This window comes from Cryptomeria japonica, chromosome 2, assembly GCF_030272615.1.
Source record: "Cryptomeria japonica chromosome 2, Sugi_1.0, whole genome shotgun sequence".
NCBI classification, from domain to species: domain Eukaryota; kingdom Viridiplantae; phylum Streptophyta; class Pinopsida; order Cupressales; family Cupressaceae; genus Cryptomeria; species Cryptomeria japonica.
The window spans coordinates 286,304,299-286,323,723 of NC_081406.1; positions in this window are offsets into that span (position 1 = coordinate 286,304,299).

The following is a 19,425-nucleotide window of genomic DNA, read 5'->3' on the forward strand; positions in this document are numbered from 1 at the left end:
AAACATGAATTGTGGATGCCAAATCTGATATGAGTTACCAAAAATGACAACATCTCAACATACATGTATGTAGTGTCTCTTGCTAAAAGAGAGGACACTTGTCCCTTAGAGGGACAAATGTCAAAAGGGGGCTTGACATGTGTCCCCAAGGACACATGTCCATTTTTAGAGGAAGCCACCCAAAATAGATTCAAATTTCCTAATATTAAGGAAATTAGGGAATGATGTGTGCAAGCACATGTGAGGTGAGGTTAGGATAGGATAGGATAAGGTTGGTTGAGGGGATAGGGTTTGTTATAACCCAAAGGTTATAATAGAGGTTAGGTTAGAAGGGTAATTAAAGTTAGGAGACATGTAACCTAAAAGGAATATTTAGATTAATAAAATTCTAATAAGAGGATGAAAAGGGGGAATTAATTAATTTGATTAATTAATTCAAGGGATGGAAAGTGGGAATTAATTAATTGGATTAATAAATTGAAGGGATTATAATAAAAGAGTTGGGTTAATTAATTAAGACATTTAAATAATTAAATAGAGAAGGTCTTATTAATTAAATCAATTTAGCTGATGTTAAATTTAATTAAATGACATGAGTTATTTAATAAACATAGAAGGCTAAGGGATTTGAATTTGATTAAATTGATTACTCAAATTTAAGTGTCTACACTAATATTGTATTGGGCTTAAAAACCCACACTAAATCCTATCGACTAATAAAGGGTGACTCAACGAATTTGTCCAATGAGATGATTAAGAAAGTTAAATCTAGCTAATAGGTAAGGGGTTTGATTGATGACACACTCTCCAACATCTTTGGTTTTTTAAATTGCATGGTTTTACCTATATATATAGAGATGAATAGATTAGTGAATCTTCTTAGTAACTTGGCAACCTAAGTAAATGATTGCACTATTTAGGAATAAATTTCCTCCCTGCCAACTTATATTTCTCAAAGGCTAGACTTGGATACATATGGTATTTCAAATTAAATTTCTACCACCAATGAAGATAGACGTACATACCAGATTCATGAGTTTTATTTTCATTAATTTAGCTCCTTGTGGTTCTAGATAATACCTTTGCCTTCCACATTTATTTTTTGTATTGGTTATTTTGCATTGCATATATTATTATGTGAAAATGGGTAGGGATCTAGTTTAAATAAAACCAAAAGAGCATGAAAATATGAAAAACAGCATGAAGTCTAAGAAATTTTGGAGTTAGGTAACTTCCCAATTATATTCTTGCTAGCAAGGTTTGATCAAACCCATTCTATAAAGTTTGTTGGTTCATGAAAGAGCTATGTGTTTTTAGTGCATGTAATCTCTTTATAAGTCTTGGAAAAGAACATATGATTAGTCACTAGTATTCCTAATGGCATTGTACAATTTCTTCAAAAACTAAAAGGGATTATAAGGAGGTAACACAATCATTTCTTAAAAAAAGGGAAAAAAATCATTTTCCTCCAAAATAGCTATGGTTGTGAAGACCTTCCTAGGGCATGGCTAAGAATTGGAAAAGTAGTGATGAGGTATGCTACGTTGAAATACAAGTATAGAATGTTTCATACCTTTTTATTCCTTATGTTCAATAATTATTTTAAAACCTTCTCTCGAATGGGTATTGATTTGTTTAAATGTAATTTGTCTGTCACCCTTAAATTTAACCCCAAACATAGCACTGTTAATGTTGAACACACCCAAATTCTTAAAGGGGGGAGATAGGCAAGGGTTGAATCAGTATAAACTAAAACTTAATTATTTATTAATCGTTAAACTATTTAAAAAAAATCTAAAGAAATAAAGAACATAAATGGATCATGCACCAAAAAAGAACATCAAGGTTTTTATGTGAGAAACCCAATGGGGGAAAAACCACAGTGAAGATCAACTGAAAAATATACAAAACAAGCTTTAAAATGTTTGTTTTAGGGTCACTGTCAAGGAAGCTCATGATTGCTTAAACTTGAAGGCTAATGTGCACTATGCTAGAGCAAGACACAATGGACTTGAAAACCAAGGATCACTTCACTAGGGAAAGATATAATGAAAAACACAATATGAAAAGTAATTTAAACTGTTGTAGAAGAACCATCTAATAGATATTTATAGTGTAGTATTATTTTGTATTTGAAATACTTTGTCACACTAATTACACACATAGTATATGAAAGAAGACATTGCTTTTAGAAGTGTGTGAGTTAATGTGAAATTTTGTAATGTACAAAATATATCAATGATGTATGATATAATTATGAAGTGTGTTGAGTCTATATGACATAATATTCTAAGCTATAAAATGGATTATGATATCAATGTTTGTTAGAAGCTCCTTTTTCAATGCTACATGTGTATTATTATAATTTCAATGCACCTTTCTTTGGACAGGTGTTCTTTAGATTGCAAATTCATTCAAGGAGTAGTAAGCTTCCTTGGTAATGAGCCTAAAAAAACATTGTAACAACTTGTTTCATATATTGTGAGTTTATCCCCATCATGGTTTTTTCCTCCTTGATCAACACAATATGAGAAAAACCTCAATATTAATGTCTTCTTCGAACACTATCAACATATTTGATTATAGACTAGTAGAATCCTTCATGTCTAATTAATTGTGATCTCAAACCTGAAGATCACTACTTCAACTCAAACTAAGTGTTCCCTGATGACATCTTGGCAATAGTTAGAAATGGGGCAGTTGACTACTTTAAAATGGTTAAGTGGGTTTTTTCATGAAATTAAGGACCTCAACATTAAGAATGGGGTTGCTTCTAGTAGACTAGATGAAATAGAAGCTATAGGAGTGTCTCAGAGGGTTGTTGGGGTCTCATGGACCGAAGAAGAAAAGATGTCGATGGCCAAATGCCTTCAAAAAAATTTCAAAATTATGGATAAGACAAAGAAGGATAATGAGAAAAAGATAAAATATTTGAATGAGGAAATCGGGAAAATCCAGGTTACCATGAACTCCATCATGAAGAAAAGACACAAAATTGTGAAGAACTCTGCCACTACTATGAACACCTTTGTGGAGAAGTTGGGAAACACTCAATAGGGGAACTTGGTGGTAGACTTGGAAGTTGATAAAGACAAAATCCAGAAAGAATATTGTGGCCCTTCGAAAGGGACTAGAGCCAACCTGAAAAGAAAAGTGGATTTGGTGCCTCAAGACATCCAGAAGTTGAAAAAGGTGGCCTAGGACATGAATAATCTTGAAGAAGAGATTGCCAAAACAATTAAGACCTTAGGTTGTTTTTCTGTTGCTGGTCTTTTGCTGAATTTTGTCTAGTGGCTGCTATCCTTTCGTTTCGGTTTGGCAACTTTCCTATATTAGTGGACTTATTTGAAATTTTATCTTTTTTGTAAACTCTGTGGTTTCGGGTCTTTGTAAAACCTTCTTTTTCCATAATAAAAAATATGTAGAGTTAATCATATTCACAATTTACATTGTAAGCATTCCAATATATTACTCCACAATGATCTTATCATCAATGATAATATTACTAATTGTTCTCTTTCCTATTGAAGTAAAATTTGTTGAATCATGGATCCACTCCCCTATTACAGAGACTCAAATAGGAGTTGGGAAGCTTTTTAGTAAAAACATTCAGTAAAAGCAAACTATCCTCTCCATTGTACATAGGAATAGTAATAATAGAAACATTAAGACCAATATAAATCAAAGCCATTACAAACACTCTTCATGCAATATGGTTACATAAAGAAAGGAATTCTAATAACGTAAGAAGTAGTTGTGCTTCCTTTTAGAGGCTCAATAGTGGATGTGGCCACATGTGTCTCTCCATAAGTAAAGTACTTTTCAATAAAGAATCCAACATAGATGACCACTATGTAAAACAACTTTTTTATAGATACAATGCTCACAAATGATTCCAAGGATATTTGCACTTGGATTGCATCTAGCAATGCTAGTCTTCAATTATTTGGAACTATTAGAGATCTAGTAAGATGTAGTTTTATGTCGACTCAATCATAATCTCTTGAGGGAGACATGCTTATATAAACGTGTTAGGCTTATGTCTTGTTAAAGTCACTCTTCTATAATCTACATTGGATTTTCATTACTGTTAATTGACTATCAACAATGACTGGAAGAATAAAATATTTCTATTTGAATTAGTGGTTATTAATTCAATTTTGATCTAATATTATATCCTAGAATGCTAGATCTTGTCCTATGATTTCCATGTCTTTTGCAGTTGACTTTTTTACCATAATTTATCTTCTTTTGTACAATTATGATCTAGAGATAATAAAATTGCGAAGGTCAAATATATGATTAACACAATGTGTTATCTATTCAAAATATAAATAAAATAAGTAATGAATCCAACATGTCCTTGTTAATAATTTATACTAAAAAAAATATTACAAATAAGAAAGGAATGTTGATGGTTTACAAATCATGAATGTACATAATTGTAAAGGTGGTCTAAAAAATCCTTAATGCTCTAGTAAAATAAATAGAAAGTGTACATGCAAGGACATATCTATAGAGCCCATGTATTAAAGCACAAATAACATTTTTTTTAAAACATCTACAATGATTATCTTACATGAAATGACTAATATCACATGTCTAGGAAATGTTCACTTTTTTTTTTGTAAGGTACAAGGCAAGTTATGGGAATGCCAAGGAAAATTATTAATTGGAGAGGTGGGTTAGAAAAAATGCTATGTACTAAAAGTAATTTCTTGGGAACGAAGACGAGCAATGGTTATAAAAACCACAATTTGACAACCTCAAAAGACATATGTTATCAAGGGTTAGCTGAGTTAGTAATATATTTCCCATAGGATTGTCTCGAGGATGAGACATGTTTTGAGGTTTTGGCTTTGGTAGTGGAAGTATTACTAGTGTGAGCATTGGTCCATTTAATTATACCAAGGTTAGATTACCAAACGCATGCAATGTTCATTCAACACTGTTCAGAAAAGATGATTTAGTAAGAATGTTTGAAACTAACTTAACGTCAGTCACAAATATGATTGGTCTAAAATAAGTTTAACGAAAGATAATATAGAAAAGTCATTGCTCATGATTATGACCCGTTTGATTGCGAATGAAATCTTTGATATCTTTTGAAAATCAACTTCCTAATAAAGCATATGGAAAAGGACCTAATAGAGCATATGGAAAAGGAAGATGCTAACACTTCAAGAAGCCCAAAAACACTAAGGCAAAACCTAAGAATTATTCCGATTAAATTTCGTTGCTGTTAAATTTGCAGTGTAGCGTTTATCTGTTCTTTTCAAGTACGCCGTGCTAGTTAATGGCTTCATCATGCAGCCACCAGTTTTGCTGTCAGAGACAAAATTTTATACAAATTCGTAACTACAAGTGAGAGAGACGGTTAGACCACGGAAAAGCATCAGGCAGTTGATGGGATTAGAGTAAATGGCCATGGCTGGCGGATGTTGGCGGGAGGTGGACAAATCCGGAGGGTCCGACTGGTGCAGAAATTGCCGCTTTCTAGTTTTATGTTGGTAGAAATATTATGTCTGAAGAGGATAAGGTTAGGAAAATAGGGGAGCGTCCGTAATTAGTTGTTTTAGCAGGAAGTATAAAACCTAGAAATGTATCCGCCGTTTTATAATCTTTCTTTCATTTTGTGGGTCATTTTCTGTTTTATTTTTAACCATCATATCAACATTTTGACCTAAAATAACAGACACATGTAAACAGCTATTGCAGCTATACTAGGGCAATTATCAATTGGTAAAATGAGTGTTTTTCCAGATGGTAAGAGACAGAATGGAAAAGTAGAGAAATAATATTGACCACTGCATCCTCTTAAAAACCATGAAGAAAAGCGGCAGGTGTGACTTAAAAACCATGAAGAACAGGCAGCCAGCAGCTTTTTAGAGCCTGGAGGCCGTCTACGGCGCTTCCTTCTGATCAAAAGAAAATTTGAATTATATTTTTTTTTAGTTTAGTTTGTCTATCATAGTTTTTAGATTTTATTATGTAATGAATAAATGTGATTGTTGGATTTCGATTTTCAAGAGGTTTTTGTGACCCTTGGAATCTCATGAACTTCTATATGTTGGATTTTCGAATGAAATGGATTACTTTTTGACTTGCTTCAATTCTATGATTTCTGATTCTTGTAAACAGAATTTACCATATCCTATGTTCTCACTCAGATGTTGTCATCCAAATCCATAATTCAGATCAACTTATGACCTCCTCAGACTCTGTTATCTGCAACGGACTGTTATCTGCGACCTCCATAGTCATTGAATCATCATCATCCAACCAACAACGCAGTATATGCCAACCTAGATCCATCAGCCATATTAGATACCGCAATTTCTTCGTGAGGTTCCAACCTAGATCAATCAGCCATATTAGATACCTCGATTTCTTCCTGAGGTTCCAACCTAGATCTATCATGAAGCTGTGAATCATCCGGGACTGTTTCACCCATGGGGGATGCCTCGTCACTCTGAGGTATGTAACCTAGATCCGACGCAGCTGCAGCTCCTTGTTCATTGGTGGTGAGCTCATTTGCAGGAGCTTCCAACCTAGATACATTAGCCCAAGTTTCAGCCATATTAGATACCTCGATTTCTTCCCTGGACGCTTTATCTTCTTTGTGATGTGGTTATCTTGCCTGCAAAATGTGATTTTTATAATCGTGCTGCCTATCACTGCCTGCGTTAAATGCGGCGCGGATTGAGGTAGAAACCAGGCAAACCGAACGAACAGAATTTTAGAAGCTTTGCCACCCTTAGGATCGCCTGGGAATCGCTTATTTACACGGTTTTTACGAGCTGTCCAACCAAATTGCTTTGGTAAAGTAATGTATAGATTTTATATGATTTAAAAAGATTAAATATATTAAATAAAAATATTAAAATATTAAAATTTAATATATAATAGGAAGGTCTCAAATGTTCCGAAGAAATTTCTTGGGTAAGACTGGAGATTTTCTTACCTCGGTTCTTTCCTACCAGTGTTGAGTGTCCTGAACCCAAGTGTAACTTTTTAAATTTAATAAAATTACGGCTAAGGCCTATTACCTATATATATATATATATATATAATAGGAAGGAAATTTGGAAATAGTTTAGATTAATAGAAAAAATTTAGAAATTTAATATGTAAAAATAAATAAATATTTTTGAGATGTGTTTTGGATGTGAGATTTACTTATTTCTATTCTTTATAGTGACACACACACTAAACTTTATTTTGATTAATTTGGTAAGGTGTTAAATTATAATAGTCACTTATATCTTAATATCGAGAACTTGCAATCAGGGGATGTCCTACAAGTTATTACAAGTAGATTCATGAAATTTCCATAGTCCATAATGATTTTCTTGTTATTCTTCCATTGTGTAGATTTACTTGTTGCCAACCTTTCTAATCAAACATTATGTTCTGTTGTAGCTAAATCTACACAACCAGAATGTTTAAACTGATATAGATCAACAAACATCTAAATCTACATAGTTGAATCCTGATGTTTAAACTAATTTTTGAGCTATAATTGTCACTTAAATCTTAATTTTAGGAACCTAATAATAGGGTTGTCATACAATTTATTACAAGTTATCCAATCCATTAACAATAAAGGGATAGTTATTAGATATTTATTCCTTTTTATTCTTAATATTGGGATTGATATTTATTTTATCTTAATTTTGGGAACCTTCAACGAGAGGATGTCCATACAAGTTATCCAGACCATTAACAATCAAGTGGTCTTTATTTGAATCAACTTGTTAAGGTTTTGAAGTATAATTGTCACTTTTCTCTTAATTTCCAAAACTTACAATGAGAGGATGTTCATACAAGTTATCCAAACCAATTAAAAATCAAGGGATAGTTATTAGAGGTTTATTCCTTTTTATTCATTACATTGACATTGAGCTTTGTTTTGATAAACCAATTAAGGTTTCCCAATATAGTTATCACTTATTTCTTTATTTTTGGAACTTGCAATGAGAGAATGTTCATACAAGTAAGTTATCCAAACTATTAACAATCAACGAGTCTTTATTTGGATCAACTATTTTTAGGTTTTGAAGCATGATTCTCACTCATCTTAAATTCTAGGAACTTAGAATCAAGAGGTGCATATTTGCACAAAGCTTTCAGAGGTATAGGTTATTGCACAATCTAGCATATAAAATGGCTATAGGTTATTGCATGATCTAGAACGTAAAATTAAAAGATTATAATTATAATACATATGTCCTCCACACAAACATAAAAATTTATTAGAGGTTGACTTATATTTATTAGGTACATACATATGCATTCTTTAAATACTCATTTCTTAAAATTTATGATGAAACTTTAATCAATTGTCTTATTAAAATTACTCTAATAATTTCTTAATATACTATCATTAATTAACTAATTTAATGTTCAATTTTAAAGTTAGTTAAAAGTAATGAATCTAATTTAATAATATCAATAATTTAAAATTTAATCTTCTTAAAAAATTTTAAAGTTCTGTACTTTCTATAATAGAGGAGTTAATTTGTATTCCACTAGGCCTCAGTAATTCACATGTATGTTTTTAAATTTTAAAAACTACTTTAACTTATGAATGTTATCAAAGTATTAACTTTAACTTTTTAATGTTGCACTTATATTTATGTATGTTTTAACTTTAAATTTTTAATGTTATATTAATATTTATGTCTATATTGAGATGTGAAAGGATAAATAGTACATTTGACTACAATTTTATATTGAATTTTACTCTATACATGAAAGGGAATGTCATTTACTAGAAAAAGATCTTCATAGAAAACTCTATCACTTGGGAGAATTTTATCTCATTCTCTCATACATAGATTTATCACCCGTTAGCCCTTTTGTAGGATTTTAAATAGCCACAACCCCAATATTAACTTGTTCCTCATAGAGGGGTTTTCTTATAAGCAAATTTTGAACAACATAAAATACCTCTAAGACCTTTTCAGCTACAACATGATAAATAACATCTAAAAAAAGCCCTCACTCATGTTCAAAATACTTGAAATTATTTCTCTCTAGACCAATTTTTATAGCATCATATATTTTTGTGCAGATAGAATCTTTCATCAAATATTTCCTAGGTAATAGACTACTTGCCCTACATTTCCCTTCAAATGGATCATAACTCTTAATTTCCTTACCTAGAGCTTCCCTAGAAATAAAGTCCTCCCTCACATAATGTAAAGATAATTGCAACAATGACTAATACTTATGCAATATGTCAAAATAATTAAAAAGGAAAGTAAAAGTTTCCTAAGAAGAGTAGAGAATTTGAGGATCCTTTATTCGAAACAAATTTTCTCCAATAATGTTAATCATAGCCATTTACATCTTAGAGCAATCTAATTAGAACATTATTCTCATTTTCATTCATGCATAGGAATACGAAAAAATTATAAGAAAGCTATTCACTTTCATTTCCTCTTGTGAAAGAGAGTCAAGGAATACTTTTAGGGTTCCTATTCCTTTGTTTCTATAAAAGGAAAATGAGTCAAATGTAAAGTAATGATAGACTAAGCTAGTGAAATGTATGAAATAAACTATCATAGTTGTAATAGCGAAAAGATACAAAAATGAAACTGAGACACATAATACATATCTCATAGAGGAATTTTGATGTACACCTAGCATTAGAAATTGGGCCTCTTTGAGGAGGACCAAGGAATTAGGAACTCTCACTCCTATTACTATACTGAGCCAAGAATCAAAAATCTTCAAATTGATGTCCTAAAAGCCTAAACTGCCAAATACTGTCACCAAAGGTAGAAGACTAGGGAACTAGGTTCTCTGGTCCAAGATTAGAGTGTTGGATGCTTCGATCCTAGAGAAATGAGACCAACTTCTGGATTTGGATTTGTACTTGTAGATTATGGCTTCCCAAAAGTTTGTAGCTCGGTCAAAAACATGTACATGTACATACAGTCTAAAAAATAGTGTGTAGGAAACTATATAGGGTTTTGACTTAGTGAAACCCCTTGTTTTGTGATTTCCACCTCTACAAGTAGCCAAAAAAGTATTGAAAAGTGTGTGTCTGCCCTAAAATCTCTTGTCTTTATAAGATCCCAATGACCTAAAGTGCAAAACTAAAGTTCTACACTATGTTTGGAGTAAAAACCTTAAATGAACTAAATGTAAATGCTTCAAATCATAAATGCAATCTGGATCTAAAGCAATAATGCAAATATGAAAATGAATGATATGAAAGCCACATAGAGATATGAAAATAACATGAAACCATACCAAACCCTAAGCGAGAGGTACAAGCTAGTCAATAGTCATTGATCTTCTTATCATTATTCAATATCTCCTAAGATTTGATTGGTGATGATAAAGAATGATGAAAACTTGCTAAATTATTGAATTTGTTGATTGTAGACTCCACATAAAACCTACACTTTCACTTCATAAGAGGTCTCTTTCAATTGTCAAAGAATGGATTCTTCAAATGAGCAAAGAAAAATGTTATATATATGAAACCATAACTTTATATTTTATACTATAATTGGTGAATTTTTCACAAAGAAAGATTTAAACATTATAATACCGCCAAAATTTGATCTTGAAATTCGAAGAGAAAAATTTGGGACTAGTGTGATGGTCCCAGACCAGCTTGACTAACATTTTTTCAAAATTTTAGGGATGCAAGGTATCATGAGTACAATGTCAAATCTAGCTTGGTGCATTGCTCTAAGGTGTTTAGATATGTAAAAATGAGATTTGAAGATTAAAATATGACTTTGTTTGAATAAAATTAATATAAAAAAGATTCAAGTAGAGATTACAAGTGGTCGTCAAATAGGCCAAAAACTCATTAAAACTGCCAAAAACAAACTATATATTCTACAAATTTTAACATGAAAGGGAATGACATTTGCATAGAAAAGGTATGTACATAAAACATTATCATTTGGGATAATTTTCCCCTATTCTCTCAGACTTTTTTATCCCCCACAAGCTCTTTTCTATGATTTCAAATATCCACAACCCTAATATTAACTTGTTCCTCATCATCAACACCTTCCCTTCTCAAAGTTGCTTAATCTTTACTGAGGGGATTTTTTTATAAGCAAATGATGAGTGATATTTTTATACCTCTAAAACCTTTGTAGCTATAATAGGATAAATAGTTCATCTTAAAAAAAGGCTTCACTCACCTTCAAAATACTTACAATTATTTCCCTCTACAGCAATTTTATGGCATCATATATTTTTCTACACATAGGCTCTTTCATCAAATATTTCCTAAGTAATAGTCTACTCACCCAAGCTTTCCCTTCAAATGGACCATAACTCTTAATTTCCCTATCTAATGTCCTCCTGACATAATGTAAAGATAATTGCAACGACTAATAATTATGCAATAGGTCAAAACAATTAGAAAGGAAATTAAAAACCATCTAAGAAGAGTAGATAATTTGAGGATTGTTTCCCTGAATCAAATATTCTCCAATGGTGATAATGATAGCCCTTTCCACTTTAAAGAAATCTCATTTGAATATCCATTTGAGATATTTTATCAAAAATATATGAGAGGTTGGTAAATTACATTTCATGAATCGATTTTCTATCCTTTTATTGAGCTATCTATACTCCATCATGGACTCCCAAGCTACCATCACTATCTTATGAAAAATAAATTATCAAATTAAGAGAATATCTAGTGGTGTCCTTCATTTATAGACTCACAAATCTATAGTACTGGTGAAAAATAATGAAAAAGACATTTGCCAATGATCACACATGAGAATTAGTTGTAAGAATAAATTAAGGACAAGAAAATATATGGGGATAATTATCTCCTTGAAAATAAAATAATTTGTGATGAAATTGAGCCAATGTGGTAAGAAAACTTGCATAAAACTTTGATAGCATATGATAAGGCTTTTGCACCTAGTTTTCAAGTAAAATTTCTATTATGTAATAAGGAATGATCCCCACTGACTACAAGCACAATGCCGACTACCAAATCCTCCACCAAGGACAAATATGACATCAAACATATAGGGAAGAAAGGACAAAGGTGAAAAGTGAATCCACAAATTTGAATTTACACAAAACATGTTAGGATATAAATACATTACCATGCCCTTTTTCAAGATTACGATAAGATCCAAATATTCTTTATCTTTATTGTCAATGAAGAAAAATTTTCTTTTATAAAGATGGTAAACCTTCTTTGCCAAAGGATCAGATAATATTTTGCCTCTGTAAAATAATATCACACTGTATTTTTTAAATTGTTGTAAAACAATCAAGCCTCATGGAATGTACAGTTAGTTTTCCCTAGGATAATTATTGTACCTTAAGGGGTCATAACACACAATATAACCCGTTAAGACACAATATGATGCCTACCAACACCTAAGGGATCATATGGTGTCCTAAGGGCTCATAGGACACCATATGACCCCTTAGGACACCATACGACCCATAGAGACACCATATTGTGTCCTAAGCAATCATATGGTGCCCTAAGGGGTCATAGGACACCATATGACCCCTTAGGACACTATGACCCTTAACAACCCAATATTGTGTCCTAAAGGGTCATATGGTGTCCTAAGGGGTCATAAGACACAATATAACCCATAACGACACCATATTGTGTCCTAAGGGGTCATATGGTGTCCTAAGGTGTCATATTGTGTTTTATGACCCCTAAGGACACCATGTGACCCCTTAGAATACCATATAGTGTCGTTATGGGTCATATGGTGTCCTAAGGGGTCATATTGTTTCCTAATCGGTCATATAATGTCCTATGACCCCTTAGGACACCATATAACCCCTTACGCATTGTTAGGGTTCATATTGTATCCTAAAGGGTCATAGGACATCGTATCACCTCTTAGGAGACCATATGACCCCTTAGGACAGTAGATGGTGTCATTATGGGTCGCATGGTGTCCTAAGGGGTCATTACGTGTTTTATGACCCCTTATCACACCATATGACCCCTTAGGACATGAGACGACCCATAATGCCAACATAAGGTGTCCTAAGGGGTCATATTGTGTCTTAAGGGGTCATAACACACCATATGACCCGTTAAGACATAATATGATCCCTAATGACACCTAAGGGGCCACATGGTGTCCTAAGGGGTTATAGAACACAATATGAGCCCTTAGGACACCATACGACCCATAATGACACCTTATTATGTCCTAAGGGGTCATAGGACACCATATGACCCCTTGGGACACCACACAACCCATAACAACACCATATTGTGTCCTAAGGGGTCATAGGACACTATATGACGCTTTAGGACACCATATGACCCATAACAACAACATATTGTATCCTAAGGGGTCATATGGTGTCCTAAGGGGTCATAGGACACAATATGACCCTTTACGACACTGTAATAGGGAATTAGAGCATAAGATTCATAACCTATATTAGGTAACCACAAAAAACTAACAAGCTATGAAAGAAATCCCAATACATTCAATAGAGCTATGAAGACAAAGCACTTAAAATAAATATGCAAACCATACAGAAGTACTTCCTCCATGATTCTCCATTGTTTCTCTTTTTCCTCCAAATATGTGGGCTTCACCTTCAAAATGCAAGTGTGAGAAAGAGAGCAAGATTGCAAATGAGTTCGACAGCATGAGGATATTTGAAAAGTGGTTGAAAATGATGAATAAAAGAGTCCAATTTATAGAAAAATTGAGGATTGACTATATGGACAAGATTAATTCGAGACTGAAAATAATCAATAGACAAGATTGAGTGCACAACAGAGCTGCCATTCAGGAAAGGATGAAAATAGAAGAAAGCAAATTGGAAGATATTATGAGAATGAATAATAAAATCTTTAATTATCTTTTCATAAATACCAAATTAGCAAGTTGAAAATATCAAGAAGGTTTTAATAATTAAAAATTATTAAATATCTTCATTCGAAAAGATAAATAGAAGAATTAAAAATAAATAAAATATCCTATCACAAAAAGAAGATTTTTGAAGATTCATACCTCATTTTTTAATTTTTAAATTAAGATTAATGAGATATTGCCAAAAAGATTGATTTTTGAAAATCAAGGAAAGACATTAGTTTCCAAATTTGAAAATTAGGAGGATATATGAGAATATTTAATAATTAAAAATTATATATCTCCACATAAGAGGATAAAATGGAAGAATAAAAAGTTAAGAAAAGCAGGAAATAAAGATGAATTAATAAATAAAATTTATTAATTATCTTTATCTTGGAAGAAGATAAATATGCTAAATTAATAAAATGATTTATTAATTTATTGCCCATATTTATGAATTAGTTAATTAAATAAAATTAATTTATTTAATTAATGGACAAAAGGGATAAATAAATAAATTATTAAATTTATTTATTTAGGACTTAGAAGAATTGTTAGTAAAAGGGGGTTTAATTAATTAATTAAACCTAAGAGGCACTATGTGCATGATATGTTAAAAATAGGAGACACATGTGTTGACCATTTTTTAGTGTCTACATTTTGCCCCCCTTTGAGACAATGTGATTTTCAGCATTGTTTCAAAGAAAATTGATAAAATGATCATGCCCCAACAAACTAAGGAATGGAGGTAGGATGCGCCTTCAAGAGATTGTTGATGGATGAAAGAAATGAATGATCTCTTGAAAGAGGAGAAAAAATGTTAGAAGAGAAAATATGATGAAGGAGAAAAATGTTAATAAGAAGGGAAGAATGTTAAGGGATTGTAGAAAAATAGGATGATTGATACCAAATGAAGAAATTGTTGATTGATCAAAGAGAATAAATAGCATGATAATGATCGACTTGATGAAAAGATAGAAGGATTCATGGGATAGAGGAAATGTTAGCTAGAAGAAATGCAAGCGAGAAGTGAAGATTGATTAATGTGATGAAATCTTGCTTTCACAAATTCAACTAGTAGGTGAGATCCTTTATTTGATATGGCAAAACAGATGCGGCGCACCATGGTAATGAAGGCCAGGGTGATAATGCAATCCCTTTGCGTAAGACATACATGTTCACAGACAAGGAATGGTTCAAAAATCCTAAGACAAACTTGCCCCCAAATGTTATGAAACACTCCACAAATAGAAGATAAAAATAATAAAGGACCATGAGCCATCCTGACCACTCTAAATCACTTAGTGACATCATCAAGCAACAAAGAAACATGGTCAAAGCCAAAAATAAATCAATAAAAAGATAAGACTGGCAAATTCAAACAAGTCAAACAAACATTCTAATCTTTGTTGCCAAAGTGACAGTGTCGTGATAAAAGGAGGATCATGTTGTCTAGTTTCAGGGAATGTAGTACCCCGTCTAAGACAGGACACAGTTTGGTTTCAAGTATATCACACCCTGTATAAGACCCATGATAATAGTGACAAGGACAAATGATATTGATGTTGATTGATTGACATGACAATTTTGATTAGTTTGAATGCTTGGTTTAATTGAAAAGTTCATCTATTAATCCATGATTTCTTAAGCACAGTGTTGTACCATGTTATCTATTTGTTGTCTACACAAATGTTTGTCTATGTACAAAAGGGACAATTTATTAATGAAATGAAACAAAAGCGATTGTTTTTTTTTAATTTTTAATGTTTTAAAATTTCTAGGGTTTTTGAACATTTTGATTTTTACAGCTTTTTTTCTGTTTCAGGACATTTTATGAATGTTTTTGAATTATTTCGGACATTTTTTGAATGTTTTTGGATTATTTAAGGACATTTTTCAATTTTTTTAGGACTTTTTTTTTTTCGAGGACTTTATTTGATTTTTTTGGATTTTTTATGATTTTGCCCCTAGTGTCTAGCAAGGCAAGGAGTATGATAGGTGAATAAATAGGCTTGCTGAAATGATGGTGGATAGAGGGAAGACAAAGGCCTTTTATAGTGGATACAATGGGACTAGAGATTGGATATGGCAATGTAAAGCAATGACATGGCATGAGGGACATGTCAAGAGGTTTTTGAATCCATGTTTAAATTTTGCATCCTTATGTCAGATCAAGATCAAGGAATGAAATAAGAGTATATGGATAGTGATAATATATAGATAGGATAAGCAAGACCAAGAATGGATAAGGGACATGGACTGAAGGTCAAGATAGGCTAAGGGATAGTGGTAGAAAGTTGCAATGAGTCAGGGAATATGGATGAAAGGTTGTAATAAGCAAATGGATAAATACCAAAAGCTATGATAGACTAGAAGCTGCAAACAAGATGCATGATGCTCATGACGATCCTTAGTCTTATCAAGATCAAAGGTGGAAAAGGGGTTATGTGCATGAGGGACAATAGGATATGAAGGATAATAGGACATGATAGGATAATGAAGTGTAATAGGATATGACATGATAATGAAGGTGAATAGGATATGACAAGATAAAACCTACCCCCAAATATGACATGCAAGAAGTTCATGGATTACACATGACGCTTGTTTGCTAGGTTTTCACCAGTGGACGAATTATTTTTGCTTTACTTTTTTTCTTTTTTCTTTTTTCCTCATTCTTTTTTTTTTGTATTTTGACTTATTCAATAGAAGATGGACATGTGATAGGGGATGGAAGAAGGACTCAAGAATCTTTTTTTTTTTAATAGTAGCCTTGAAAAAAATGGACCATGACCTTTAAAAGTATGCTCAAAGACGTTGGTAGGATAAGGACATGGAAAATAAGATGAAACTAAGGCAAGGATATATGCAAAGGATGGGATCAAAGGGATGGAAGGATGGAAAATATGCATTGGATAATGGATAAAGTAATGGAATAATTGTGCTTGAGTGGATAGAAATGTTGGCAAGATCGACATTGGCACACACCTTGACGGGTGATGGACTGATGGAGGAAAAATGTATTTTGGATATTGAGATTTTGATAGAAGAAAGGCTATGGATTTTGGGACATAAGGGCCCAAAACGGATGAAGAAGGTGATGTAGGAATAGACTTGGAAATTTTAGATGGAGGAATAGCAATTCCAGATATCAATCTAGGTTTTTCTTTTTGTGCTTCAAGGAGCCTCTTGGGAATCCACATGGTTTTTGATGTTTCATTTTTTTGTAGCTCCTTGGAGTGCATTGCTTGCATAAAGGATTTAGGAACCCATATAGATTTTGACTTTCCTTTATTTTTCTTAGTGGGCCTTTGTGGCCTTTTGGATATATTTTTTTCTTCATAGATCATATTGTTTTTTGTTTTGACATGTCGATTATATTGGACATGTTGATCCTTGAATACATGTGGATTGCTAGACTTATGACTTTTATACTTGGCATTCAAATTGCTCAGAGGGGGAAAGGAATGCATGGATGGATATGAATGAAATGGAGTTCTTTTGGATTGATGAAATTTACTTAATGATGTGTGCATTTGCTGACCTTGCATAGAGGATGAAGGGATATAAGGACCTAAGATGGATGGAAAGTATGATGGGGAAGGTGTATGTTTTGAATTTGATGGAGGGATACCAACGTCTTGAGAGTGAGTTGTGTAGACATGGCCCTTAAGATATTCTTTGATATGGAGGGGTTCTTTCTCATGAAGGTCTACCCCTTTTCCTTTATGAATATTTTGACATGTAGGATACTTTGTGCTTTTAGAGGAAGATGCAAGTCCATTATTAGGTGGACATGACATGAGAGAAATAATGAGATCATAAAGTGGATCAGAATGGACCAAAGTGGAAGAACCCATTGTGCATGTAGGGGGTTCATGAACATATTGCACCAACACATTAGAATCATGAGGGGGATCAAGATCACTAGGGGGATGATGATCATGAGGGGAGCTAGGATTGTGTGGTGGAAATGGATCAATGATAGGCTCTTCAAGAGATGGAATGGGATAAATAATGGGATCATCAAAAGAAATGAGATCTTGGAGTGTTTATGGAGGATTAAGATAAGGAGATGGAGGAACAAAAGGATCTTGTGGAGGATTTAAAGGAATAATTTGACCTTGACAAGGAGGAAGATCATTGGAATCCTCTTTAAACATGCTTTGCTCTTGACTTTCAATGGGATCATTGGAAAGGATGGAAGGGATATCTTGATCTTTCTTAGGAAGTGGAATGTCAATGGGATTTGAAAGGACATTTTTTTCATAAAATGGAAGGGGGTCATTTGGGATTGGATGGATTGGGATATCTTGATCTTCCTTAGGGAATGGAGTGTCAATAGGAATTTGGATAGGATGGACAAAAAAAGGAGAATCATCATGAGTTTTTGGGAAGATGAGATCCTGGTCAACAATTGGATGGGATGATAAGGTTTCAAGATCTTGATCTTCATCTATTTCAAGACACGTTTCTTCATGCTCTAAATTATCCTCCTGACATGGGGTTGGACTTTGGATATGCATGGGGGATTTTGGCAAGGGATGAATGCTTTGGAACAAAGGGGATGGAATTTGAATGGGACTCTCTAAAAGAGAAGCATTTGATGGCATTAAATCTTGTGTTTCCAAATAGTACAAGGGATTTGTATAAATTAATTGATTAGCATATATTTATGTGGAAAACAATCCTTGGGAGGATGCATTATTTGATGCATCATTTGGAGGTGATCGTGTAAATTGCTCTTGTGAAACTTCAAAATATGATGGAATGGGAGGGGAAGTGGAGGAAAATTGAGGGCCAAATTCTTGATGGATGGATGAGCCATTGCTAGACATTGGTGTATGATTTTGACCATCCTTGGGAAAATCACTTAGGACTCTCTTTAAGATTTGTCTAATAAGGCCACCTTTCTTTGGAGATGCATTTGAATCCTTGTGAGGTTTTGACATGATTGGATTTATATTTTTAACTTTCTTGGCAAGAATTTGGTCTTGGTTTGATGTCATGTTTTGATATTGGACTTGGTTCAATTGTTCTGACATGTTTGAAACTTGGGTTGGTGTGTGCTGGAACCTTTGTTTTTGAATGTTTGGTTGTAGTTGTTGACATTGATATTCCACCATTGGTTGAACCATTTGTTGACATTTTATAGTTGGTTGGACGTATTGTTGAAATTGGACTATTGGTTGTATATGTTGGAACATTGGTTGTGTCTGTTGGAAATGTTCGAACTATTGAACAATTGGTTGTGATGGTTGAAAATGTGATTGATAGTAAACACCTTCTTGTTCCTGTTGTGGAGGCACATAATGTTGTTGTCTCTTTTCTTGAAATTGTTTCATCGTCTCTATTTGTGAGAGGAGAGATGGTATGTTTGATTGTTCGATAAGAGATCTTACATCAATTGGCTCAAATTTTGGGTTTGGACCTTGAAACTTTTGAAATGTTTTGGACATTTGGGATCTAATCTTCTCATTGTTTTTCACTTTTTGTTCCAATATCTCCTTTTCTTGAGCTAGTTTCTCCTCTAGTTTTTCTATTTGGACATTTAAATCATCATGATAAGTTTGAT